The sequence below is a fragment of the Arachis stenosperma genome, chromosome 7 (assembly GCF_014773155.1).
Source record: "Arachis stenosperma cultivar V10309 chromosome 7, arast.V10309.gnm1.PFL2, whole genome shotgun sequence".
NCBI classification, from domain to species: Eukaryota; Viridiplantae; Streptophyta; class Magnoliopsida; order Fabales; family Fabaceae; genus Arachis; species Arachis stenosperma.
This window is the reverse complement of record NC_080383.1, coordinates 33,708,626-33,720,658: the sequence shown is the minus strand read 5'-3', so window position 1 is coordinate 33,720,658 and position 12,033 is coordinate 33,708,626.

Sequence of the window (12,033 nt, the reverse complement as noted above, 5' to 3'; positions counted from 1 at the left end):
CAAACTTATTGACAATAATTTTTTATTTTATTTTAATTCATTCTAGATATTATTGGATATTATATCAACCAAAATTTTTAAAAATTAAATAATGCGTTATTCATAATTTATTATATTTATTGAGAATTTTAATTAAAGAATTTTTTTAAAAAAAGTAATTAAAATTAAATTTTATGATACTTTAATTTAAAATTTATTAAGATTTTTAAACTATTTTCATTATAATGAGATATTTAAAAAAAATAAAAAATCAATATTATTAATTAATTAATTAATTAATAAGTTTGATAAGGAAAAGAAAATCATTTACTTAGCTTTCAGCCAATGTGAAAAAAAAGCAATATATATATGCTTCATTATGTTTCATCCATTCATTCTACCAAATGGAATTTAAGAAAGAAAGAAAGGAATTGATTGAGAATGAGAGATAGACAGAAGCTTGCATAAAAGAATCGTAAGATGTTGTTACTTTTTAAATTGAAGTTATTTATTTAAGTTGTTTTGTTTAGGTTGTTATATTTTAAATTTTAAGTTATTTTGTTTATGTGGTTATTTTTTAAATTTTAAATTATTTGTTTAGTTTATTATTTTTTAAATTTTAAGTTATTTACAGATTACTCTTTTAAATTATAAATTATTATTATTTGTTTAAATTGTTACTTTTTAATTTTAAATTATTTGTTCATAAATTAAAATTTTTAAAAAAAATTTCAAAAAATACATTCCTCAGTTAAGAGGACTCTTGTGTCTCGATTCATGAATTTGCTAAGAGAAGTCAATGATGAATAATCAATTATTATATTTTAAATATAAACACTCACATAATAAATGAGTAAAACGAAATCTATTAATTTTAATATTAATTTCATTATAAGTTTATTTATTTGAATTTGTTTCAAGATTTTATTCTATATATTTGAATTTATTTATTTTAATATTTTATATTTAAATTGTTATTTTAACTTTATTTTGTTAAAAAATTTTATAATATTAATTTTTTTTATAATTGAAAAATTTCAATTTGTTAAAAAAATTTGTTTTTGCTGAAAATAAATATTTTTTCTGTCTTTTTATTTAAAATATTATTATTGATATATTAATATTAAAAATATAAAAAATAAACATACTTTAAAAAAATACTTTACGTTGTTTTATCTTTATAAAATAAAATAATTAATTAATTATTAATTTTTAAATTATAACTATTTTTTTAATAAAAAATAATTTATAAAGTGTGTTTAAAATTTTATGAATTTATTAATTTTTAAATTATAAAATATAAAACATATATGTATATAGTTTGGTACAATTTTTTTTGCTGTTATTTTTTAAGTTATAATTAGTTATCAGTAAAATAAATGTAGAAATTTTAATATTAAATTCAATATAAATTTATCTATTTAGATTTTTTTTTAAGATTTTATTCTATAAATTTAAATTTATCTATTTTAGTATTTTTTATTTAGATTGTTATTTTAATTTTATTTTATTATAAATATTTTTGTTATATTAAATTTTTTTGTGCTCGAAGAATTTTAATTTGTTGAGGAAAAAATTATTTTCGGTGAATAAATATTTTTCTATCTTTTTATTTAAAATATTATTATTGGTATATTAGTATTAAAAATATAAAAGATAAAGCATACTTAAAAAAATGTATTATGAGATTAAATAATTTTATGATTGTGGGTATTTATCTACATGGGAGGCTGTCTGGAGAACTTTGGCAAACAAATTATTTACCTTTTATTTATCCAAAAAACAAAATATCATCTTTAAATACGATGACAATCTTAAGAAAATCATGGATTAAGAGAAAGGAAAAGGTACAATGTTCTTAGCATGGATGGAGGTCAACAAAGAATTTGAAAGCAGGTCAAACTTTAACGTATGCTGAGTTTTCAAATCAATTTGTTTATAATATAGAAGAAAAGAAATGATATTCACGCAAGAGATAATATTCTATCGAGAGATTAAACGATATTCCACCGGGTACATGTGATATCTACTATATGAGAATTTTGTAATTATTCAAAAAAGTTGCACAACATAGGAGTCTATTAGGACAGTTAATGGGATTACATATCCTATATAGCTTCCAAGATGTTTTCTATTTTATGGGACTATTGCTTGACGGTAGAAAATTCATTTAAGCTATTAATGAGGTCTGGTCATCAATTGAAAAAACTGTTTGTAATGCTATTGATATCTAATAATGTTAACAAACTAAATCGTATTTGGAATGCAACTTAGACATTATTGGCTGACGGGATACTATATATGAGGAGAAAAACATTGAAAACCAAGGTATTTCACTATGTAGTAAATTATCATCGCATATAGAACTTTACTTGCCAAAATCAGTGTTCACCAATAGGCAACTTCACGTTGCTTTGTCAAGAGTTAAGAGTCGCAATAGTTTGAACATTCTACTTCTAGATGAAGACAGCAATCCAAACTCATCAACAACAAATATCGTGTTCAACAAAGTTTTTAATAATATTTAAATAAAAAAATAGTATTTTCATTTTAGTAACATATTATGATTTATACTTTTGTATAAATATTTGTCGTAGGTATAACTAATTCATTAACTATACTTTCAGACTTAAAATAAAATGTGTAACATGGGGCACAACATCATATGCCAATTATTTTTCTAATAAGGTTAGTAAAATACTTGGTTGTCGATAAATTTTCATTAGTCTTATATAATATAAAGTTTAGTGTAAAATTGACATTCTACTATTACAGTATACATACTTATTTTTCCAGGTCTCTTTCCTTATAACTCAAGAATATTATAGACTTCAAACTGTTTCATTTGTATTTTATCCTGAATAAAAATAAAACAACATATTAAGTACGTTTATTATATAATAACGATGATAGTACTATACTAAACTTGAGAAATTTATGATTATAAAATATTATTTTCGATTTGCCATGTCAGATTAAAATGTAAGCCCGTGCATCGCACGGGTTTAACACTAATTACTAATAAATTCAATACTTTGAAAAATAGAATTTATATTTTTATTTAATTCTTTACTTACGGTACTTTAACAAGTATTCTTAATCACACACTTTTGGGAAATTAAATTACAGCAGCCATATAATTGTAAGATCACAATCATTCATAATTAAATGGAGTAATAAAGATGTGCGCGTAATAAAGCGAACTTTTTTAATATGAAAATTAGGTGGGTATTAGGTTGGGTTATGGATCTTAGAGAAATTATGTAGAGAAATTTTTATTTTTTTTTGTTAAGAAATGTTAAAATAATACTTTTTTATTTATATTTTTTTTATAATTTTTAAAAAATATACTCTTTAATCTATTTTAAATTTTTTATGTTAATTAATATTAATTTTATCTATTTTTTAACAAAAAATAAATTATTTTTTACAAAATAATTAAAATTTTTTTATCAAAATATCTTTTAATAAATTATGTTTTTATTAATTAAATTGTATTTTTATCAAAATATTTAAAAAATAAATAATAATTAAATTATTTTTTCTAAGATACCCTTCAATAATTTTTTAATTATTAAATTGTGATTTTATCAAAATTTTTGTTAACAATTATAGTTATATTTTACTATTAATTTTTCGATATCAATATATATTATTATAACATTAAATAAAAAAATCTTGGTAAGATTATTTTTTAAAATCAATATATATTAATTGTTATACATATTAACAGTGGTAAGATTTTTTATTTAATGTTCAAATAATATATATTAATATCGAAAAATTAATTGTAAAATATAAAATAATTGTTAACAAAAATTTTGATAAAATCACAATTTAATAATTAAAAAATTATTGAAGAGTATCTTAGAAAAAAATAATTTAATTATGGATAATGCTAGGTAAACAATGACTTTTTTAAACAACATGAACAACGGATGTTCAGTTTACTAGGTGTGCGGATGGTTATCCTAATATTAGATTTAGATGAGTAATTTAAGAGTGTAATGTATTTTTACTTTATTGAGTCCATTGTTCACAAAAACTATTGTTTACCTATACTTTTCCTTTAATGATTAAATTTTTAAAAAAATATTTTGGTAAAAATATAATTTAATCAATAAAAAAAATTTATTAAAAGATATTTTGATAAGAAAAATTTATTGACAAAAAATTTTTTTGCTAAATAGTACTTTTGTAAAAAATAATTTTTTTAAAAAAAATGGATAAAGTTAACATTAATTAACACAAAATTTAAAATAAATTAAAGAAAAAATTTTTTAAAAGTTATAAGGGAGGAGAATATACATTTTACCAATAGAGGGGGGAGGAATGTCATTTTAGCATCTCTCAGGAGAGGGGAATGGAATTTTCTCAATTATATATTGTTGTAACAGCGATAATTTTTTGAATTGATGAGAAAAAATTAGACCGTTCGATTTTTTTGCCGAGAGAAAGAAACATCTAAATCGGACAGTCTAATTTATGTAGAGCAAAAATCTTCGATTTTTTTGGTATGAAAATTGGACTTATTGATTTCATGCATTTAAATTTTTTTTATTTCGATATAACGATAATTGGACGGTCCGATTTGAGTTCTTTAAAAAATTTGAAATGGTAAAAAGGCGTTCGGACCATCCAATTTCTTTAGTTATATATACTTCAGTTTAGACGAACTCTCCACTTCTTCTTCGTCTCTCAATTTTAGATCTTCTGAAACTCCTTTCCTCATGTTCTTCCTCTCCATTATTTCAAAAGAAATAATATTGGGGTTGAAAGTATTCAATGTGAGTATATTATATGGATGATAGAGTTATATTGAAAATATATTATCATAGACAGATTTGCTACAAACATTTGAAGGAGTAAAATTTGTATGTGAGAATCATTAGATATTGTTATTCCATTCACACTGTCATTTGAAGAAATAAAATGTGTAATTTGTAAAAGATGGACTCTCAAATATCTAAGAAAGTGTTGTGTATTTTATATAGTGTTTGGTGGATTTGTTCAATTTCAAATCAAATATGTAACCGATGAAACGAGCATGCAAAAAATGTTTTTAGTGTATATTGAAACTTGTTGCCGAATATTGTTCATCGAGCTGTATATTGAGTTCGAGCAATCTGAAGCGAACCAAGATATTGAATTGGAAGATTATAATAGTGATAGCGAGGAGGTGTTTGAAAGTAACTATGAGGTCGTTCATCCGGGTGTAGACGAAGATCAAGCTGACGACACTATGAAGACAGATGTGACGGATGTGGCAAATGCACTAACAAACCAGCATCCGTTTGAGGAGCCTACTTTTATGCGCTTGTTGGATTTGAAGGCCATGCATGAATCATCGTTTTTCCAATATATAAATGCAGGTATGTAATTTAGATATTTATATGATAAATTAATATTGTAGATCGATTAGGGTACATGACCAACATATATGATATGTAGAATATGATTTATTAAATAGCATTTAATAACTTATTTATTTAGTTAAAATATAGAATAATAATACCTGTTTATATATATTTAATAATTATTTACACAGTTGTAAGAACCGGATCAGACCGATCAATTCGACTGAAAAACTGATGAACTGGTGGTCTGGCCGGTTCGGTTGAAACTTTGAACTGAAGAAGGATTCAAACCGCTTAAAATCGGACGATTCGATACAAATCGGATGAAACCGGTCAAACCAGCCAGTTCGATGTACCGGCCGGTTCTATGGTGCCCCCAATATCCAAAAATGCATACAGGGAGTGTCAAACCCAGGTCTCCTTGGAAAGTTCCAATAAGGAACGCCACCAAGCTGGGGTATTCACATATAATTCTATATGCTAATTAATCTATATATTATATACAAACACAACTGGATTATTTCCTGTTTATTTAATTTAATTTTAGGTTTATACTCAATTTTTTTAATTCTTTAGAATTTATAGAATTATTAAAATAAGTATCAAATATTTTAATATTTACATTTACATATTAAAATATTAGTAAAGATATTTATTTTAAATTTTTTAAAGTATTGAATTAGTAAGTTTTCGAAGATTTCGACTTAGGACTAATTAGTAGAGACATATAAATATCACCATTAAATTTCACATAATAAATTAATAGAGGGACATAATGTGTTCATTGTTTACTATTTTGAAGGGCTAAATTGGTACTTTATTTTTTTCAAGGGCTAATTAATCTGAAGTCGAAAATTTTAAAGATCTAATTGTCACTTTATTCAATTTTTTACTATTTTTTATTTTTTATTTACGTACGACTGGTTCTATCGGTTCAACCAGTGATCCACCGGTTGAACCAGTGACCCAGTGATCCAGTAACCTGACCGGTTCGATCACCGGTTCGATTCTGACAACTATGATTATTTATGTATATTTTTTAATTTAATAAATAGCGTTTGATTACTTATTTATATTTATATTTAAAAAATGACAAATATTGAATTATAATTTTTATTTATATATAAATTTTAACTTTTAAGACAAATATTTAATAGTTATTTATTTAGCTAAAATATAGCATATAATTACTTGTTTAATGTTTATTTATTAAGTATTTATGTATATTTTTTAATTTATTATTTCGTATTTTTGTATGGCTATTAATTTATTAAATAGCATTTGATGAGTTATTTATATTTCAGATAACGATAAATATTGGTTTATAATCCATAAATAGATTTTAACTGTTAAAACATATATTTAATAATTATTTATTAAAATATATATTTTGTGGTGTGATTGTAGCAGAGGCATCAATCTCATCATCAATTGCTTTATTGCTGTCCTGAATTAGACCCATCAAAATACGTTGTAGATTTATGCTCTGTATGATCCTTTCCATGACATCATCATTCTGACTCGAGTCAACAGATAATCTACCTACAGAAATTTTAGAGAAAGTGTGATGCCAAGGTCTCAATCGAAGGACCTCCTACCTGAAGCAATATCATTTGGATGCGCCCTCTGATCAGTAGGAATACGTCTGTAATTACTTGAATGTGAGTGATCTGGCACTGGAATTATAAATCTAAGCAGCTGGCTAAACAAAATTTGATCCCCTAATTTAAACTATGGAACACTTCAATACTGTTGATATAATGAGATTGATGGTGTAAAATAATCCAAAAAATGCGTGTGAAGAATATATGGTGTAAAATACTCAGGCTCTTGTTGTGCTTGTATTTGTGAATGTGGCAGTGGCGGTGACAGTGGCAGTGGCAGTGGTTGCTGATGTTGATTCTCCTGATTATGCACTGGATTGTCTTCCTGATTCTTTTGAAATACGAGGTCTGACAATTGCAAGTAGACACCATATGTACCTTGATACTAATGTATGTAAATTTTCAAAGGATGCTGTGAAAGCATTAGGGACTCAGCAAGAACATGATTATACCGATTCATCCATTCAATTATCCAAAAAGAATGGGTTATGAACCAATCTTGATTCTTAGGTCCAGTCAGTACTTTGCCGTGTGCTTCACCTACATTCCGCTCTTGTTGAAGAACGCACTGGATCGAAACAAATTGTCTCCTCAATCTATCGAATGTATGTCATTCAACGCATTCGAAAGATATCAGCGGCACTACGGCACTCCAGATAACCAAATACTGACGAATGTCAACAGGAATTACGTTTGGCTCAATGCGATCAATTGCATAAGTCTCCCAAACAAACTGGACACATTGAAAATAAAAGAGAATTATACACCAAATAATAATACGACTAAACAAAAATAGATACTTATTTATTACAATATATCTGTCTTTTTTGCAGATCATCCAATGATCTCCTAAAGTCAGCAAGAGAATGAAATCTGTAAGGCTGATTAGCACACTCCCAGTTACGCCACCTGATATCAGACAATCCGTTAATTAACTTTTATCGTAAAAATTAAAATACAATGTGCTACACTTTTTCAAAGTAGATAGTAATTAATTTTACCTGTTTGCAATCGAAAAGAGTCGAGGATTAGCGAAACTTGGCGCAAGAAGTGGTTGACGGATCCAAGTCCAGCTAAGCAAAAGTGCCAGTAGACCATCGATCTCCTTGTAGTCGACACGAGATGTCCTACACAGTGCTCTATACAAGTGTACCAGGCATGCCGATCTCCCACTAAATTGTATGATCCCAAGAAAGTTACGGAGCAACGGTAAAAATTTTCAATGCATCGCTGTCATAGACTTGTCTCCAACAGAATGGTCCCAAATAATAACATTATGTGACACTTTATGTACCTCTGAATGTGAATATCATCAGTCAAGACTAAACGATCTTTCAGTCCTCGAAACCACATCAACTTTATGAAACTTCCTCTACAATCTGTCTTTCTAGGTGCAACACCAAACTGGTGCAAGCATTCGACCTCTAAGGATTCATAACTACTCAGGGTCGGTCTTGTAACTGGAAGACCATTTATTGGAAGATCAAGAATTATCGCCACATCCTCCAATGTCATAACACACTCACCAACTGAAAAATAAAATGTGAGTCTCAGGGCGCCATCTTTCGATCAGAGCATTAACTAATGCCGACTGGCACTGGATTACTCCAATCTACAAATCGTGATAAAAATCAGCATCCCATAAATATCTCTTCACAATTTGATTATACGGATCCGGCAGTATTAAGTGGTTACATGTCAACATCCGTAAACTCTACAAAACATAGCTATATATCACATTAAAGAAAGATAACCATATTTAATTTATAAATTAAATTTAACAATATCTCATTTTCATTATCACATAACTAGTATAATTTAATTATATTAACAATTATATTATTAATTACTCAAAATATACTAAATCTATTTTACAAAAAATATGTATTTATATTTATTAGCTTCTAACAATAATTAATAAAACTTAAATGAATTTAAAATATAAATCTAATTATTAGATACATTAAAATTATATTTTTTTAATGTTTAAAATCTATTTATTTTATAATAATAATAATAATTCATTATTTTCTATTTATATAACCAAAATAATTTTAAAAAGTATTAAACACCTCAATATTATTATTATACGTATATATATTTTATACCACCAAATTTATTAATAATCATAAATAATTTATTAAATTCATATTTAAAATTTAGTGTTACTAACATAATTCATTACCTAAATTACACTAAATTTATTCGAATTCAATTTTTCATGATACTATAACAATAATAATAATACACCTTAATTACTTCACTACCTAAGAATAAAGAATGATTAATTATTATATTTAAAAGATTTTAAAACTTCCACTTTCAGTACAATACAATAAAAAAAAACATATTAATTAAATATTTAACTAACAACACACAATAACAAACCATTAATCCTTAATTAAATATCTAAATAATATATTTATAATAAAAATTAATTCAATAATTATTCAAAAATATTCTAAATTTATTTTATTTTACCAACTATTTCTAATAATAATAATAATAATAATAATAATAATAATAATAATAATAATAATATATGTATATATATAATCTTAATAATTATTACTATAATATTTCTACTAATTTTTAATATTATCATTATTATTTATATTTTAAATCAAAATATTTGATAATAAAAATTTATATAATTAAGATAATCAAGATAATTAATAATGTGAAATTTTAGATGATTAACTTCTTTTATTTTCAATTTGTTTAGCATTATTAATATTTTGGTGGTAGCACTTCTATTTTTTTCCGTTGGATTTGTGCAACAATGAAAATAGAGAAGAGGAATGTGGGGTTAGAGGTGTTATGAAAAGTGCGGCAAGAGTAAGAATAAAAGGAAGGAGAGTGCTTTGAAGGGTTTTAAGGAGAGCGAGTCAAGAGGTTGGGTCACTCTACATGTAAGATACTTGATATTTGACATGTAAATCATGAGTGCTCGTGGTGCGGTTTGGTTTGGTTTTTGAGAGAAAAATCATTCGATCCGATCGTCTAATTAAACTGCGGTTCGGTTTGGTTCGATTTTTTCATTGAAGTCATCCGAACCAAACCAAACCAATTAAAATCGTTTTGATTTAGTTCGGTTTGTTCGGATTTTTCAATCAATTCAAAAAAATACTACCATACCATTTCACAAAGTCATACATTGAAATTGACAAATACAAATACACAATAGCTAATAAAGTCTTAGTCTAATGAAATTTAACGACAAAAAAAATTTAAATACGACAATTAAAAAAGTTTAAAAGTTCAATAGTCAACACAACTGAAAATAAAAATAAATTTTTCATTAAAAGATAGCAAAGTTATGGTGTCTTCTCCAACAAAACATCTAAACTTCTTAACACAAACCAACCTAAAATAAAAAAGTAGTTACATAATAAGAACAACAATAATAATAATAATATAACACTAGTAGAAAAACATTCTAATCTAGTTATACATTTAATAATAAAGATAACAATTCATACCATAACAAGATATACTCAATCAGACTCAATACCAGAATCTTCTTCATTAGGGTCAGGAGTGGGTGCAACTTCTACAAAATATATATAACAAGAAACAATCATAACAAATTATATATATAAATAAAAATTAGATTAAAATAAAGAAAATTATAAGTCGAAACTTAACCATACCTAATTCCAACTTCTCAAATTCCTCGATGAGCTCCTTAAGAACAAGTTTTGGAGAATTTTGGAGCCAATTTTGTATACAAATTAACGCTTCAGCTGTCATCGGAGTTAGAGAACTCCTATAATTATTCAACACCCTTCCTCCAGTACTAAATGCTGATTTTGTAGCAACTGTGGAAACTGACATGACTAAGACGTCTCTTGCAATCTATCCAAGAATTGGATATTTAGTGGAATTCACTTTCCACCAATTTAGAATGTCAAATTGCATGCCATTCTTCTCTAAGGCCTCCATAAGATATAACTCCACTTCATTCTTGTTAACACTCTCATTGAATTGCATTTCTTTCTCAAATTCCATAGCCAAAGAAGTTTCATGTGCCTCAAGTTCTTGTGTGCCAATTTCATGAAGATCTTGACGAGTAGATTTTTTATAGTTACCAATCCCACCAAACAACCTATAGCTATCAAACACCTTGAAAAGAATCTCTTTCACCTTTGAAGTCAAGAATTCAGCATCTTTTTCATACAACTTCTCAAAACTCCACTTAATCAACTGAAGTTTATATCTAGGATCAAGAACTACTGCAATGAAAATCATCATGTTTGTATTTTTTTATATTTCTCCAATACTTATCATACTTAGATTTTATTTTCTCAGTCATGCTTGAAAGTACCGGATCTAAACTTTTCATCCAATGTTTAAGTATAGACAATATTTTACAAAAGTCATTAAAATGTTGAAAAGATGTCACAAATGTTGAACCAGAAACTTTGTTGGTTATATCATAAAATATTTTTAAAAACTTGACAAAATGCCTTGCGTTCTCCGAATCCTCAGACTTAGGGATCCCACCAGCCATCATAGAATATTCAGAATCTCTCTCTTCCAATCGTTAAATACCTTTTGAAATTTCAAAGCACTTTCAAGCATTAAAAATGTAGAGTTATATCTGGTAGGAACATCTAAATGCACAGTGCCTTTTTTCAGAATTTATGGTGATGCACGCACATGCCTAACTGCATTTTTAATCTTTAAAATTAAATCATACATTTAAAAGAACCAATTTGTGTATTCTTAATTTATGTAATCGAACCATTTAATTATTGTTCTTTTACTCGGATTAGGGTTGTTCATGATTTGGTTAATCCAAAAACCAAACCTGTTTTTGGGTTAGCCAAAAATATAATTTGCTTAATTAACCAAATTGGTTTTATGTGATAAAATTAGTTATTAACTAGTTAAAAAATTCAAAATTCGATTTTTAACTGGTTTAAAATAAAAATCAATTTTGAAAAATAACTAATTAAAAAAAACTAATATTTTACATAAAAATTTTTTTTATAAAAAAATTGATTTTGAAAAAAATAAAAAATAAAAATCGATTTTTACAAAAAAAACCAATTAACTAATTTGAATACAAAAATTACATAAACTTTAAT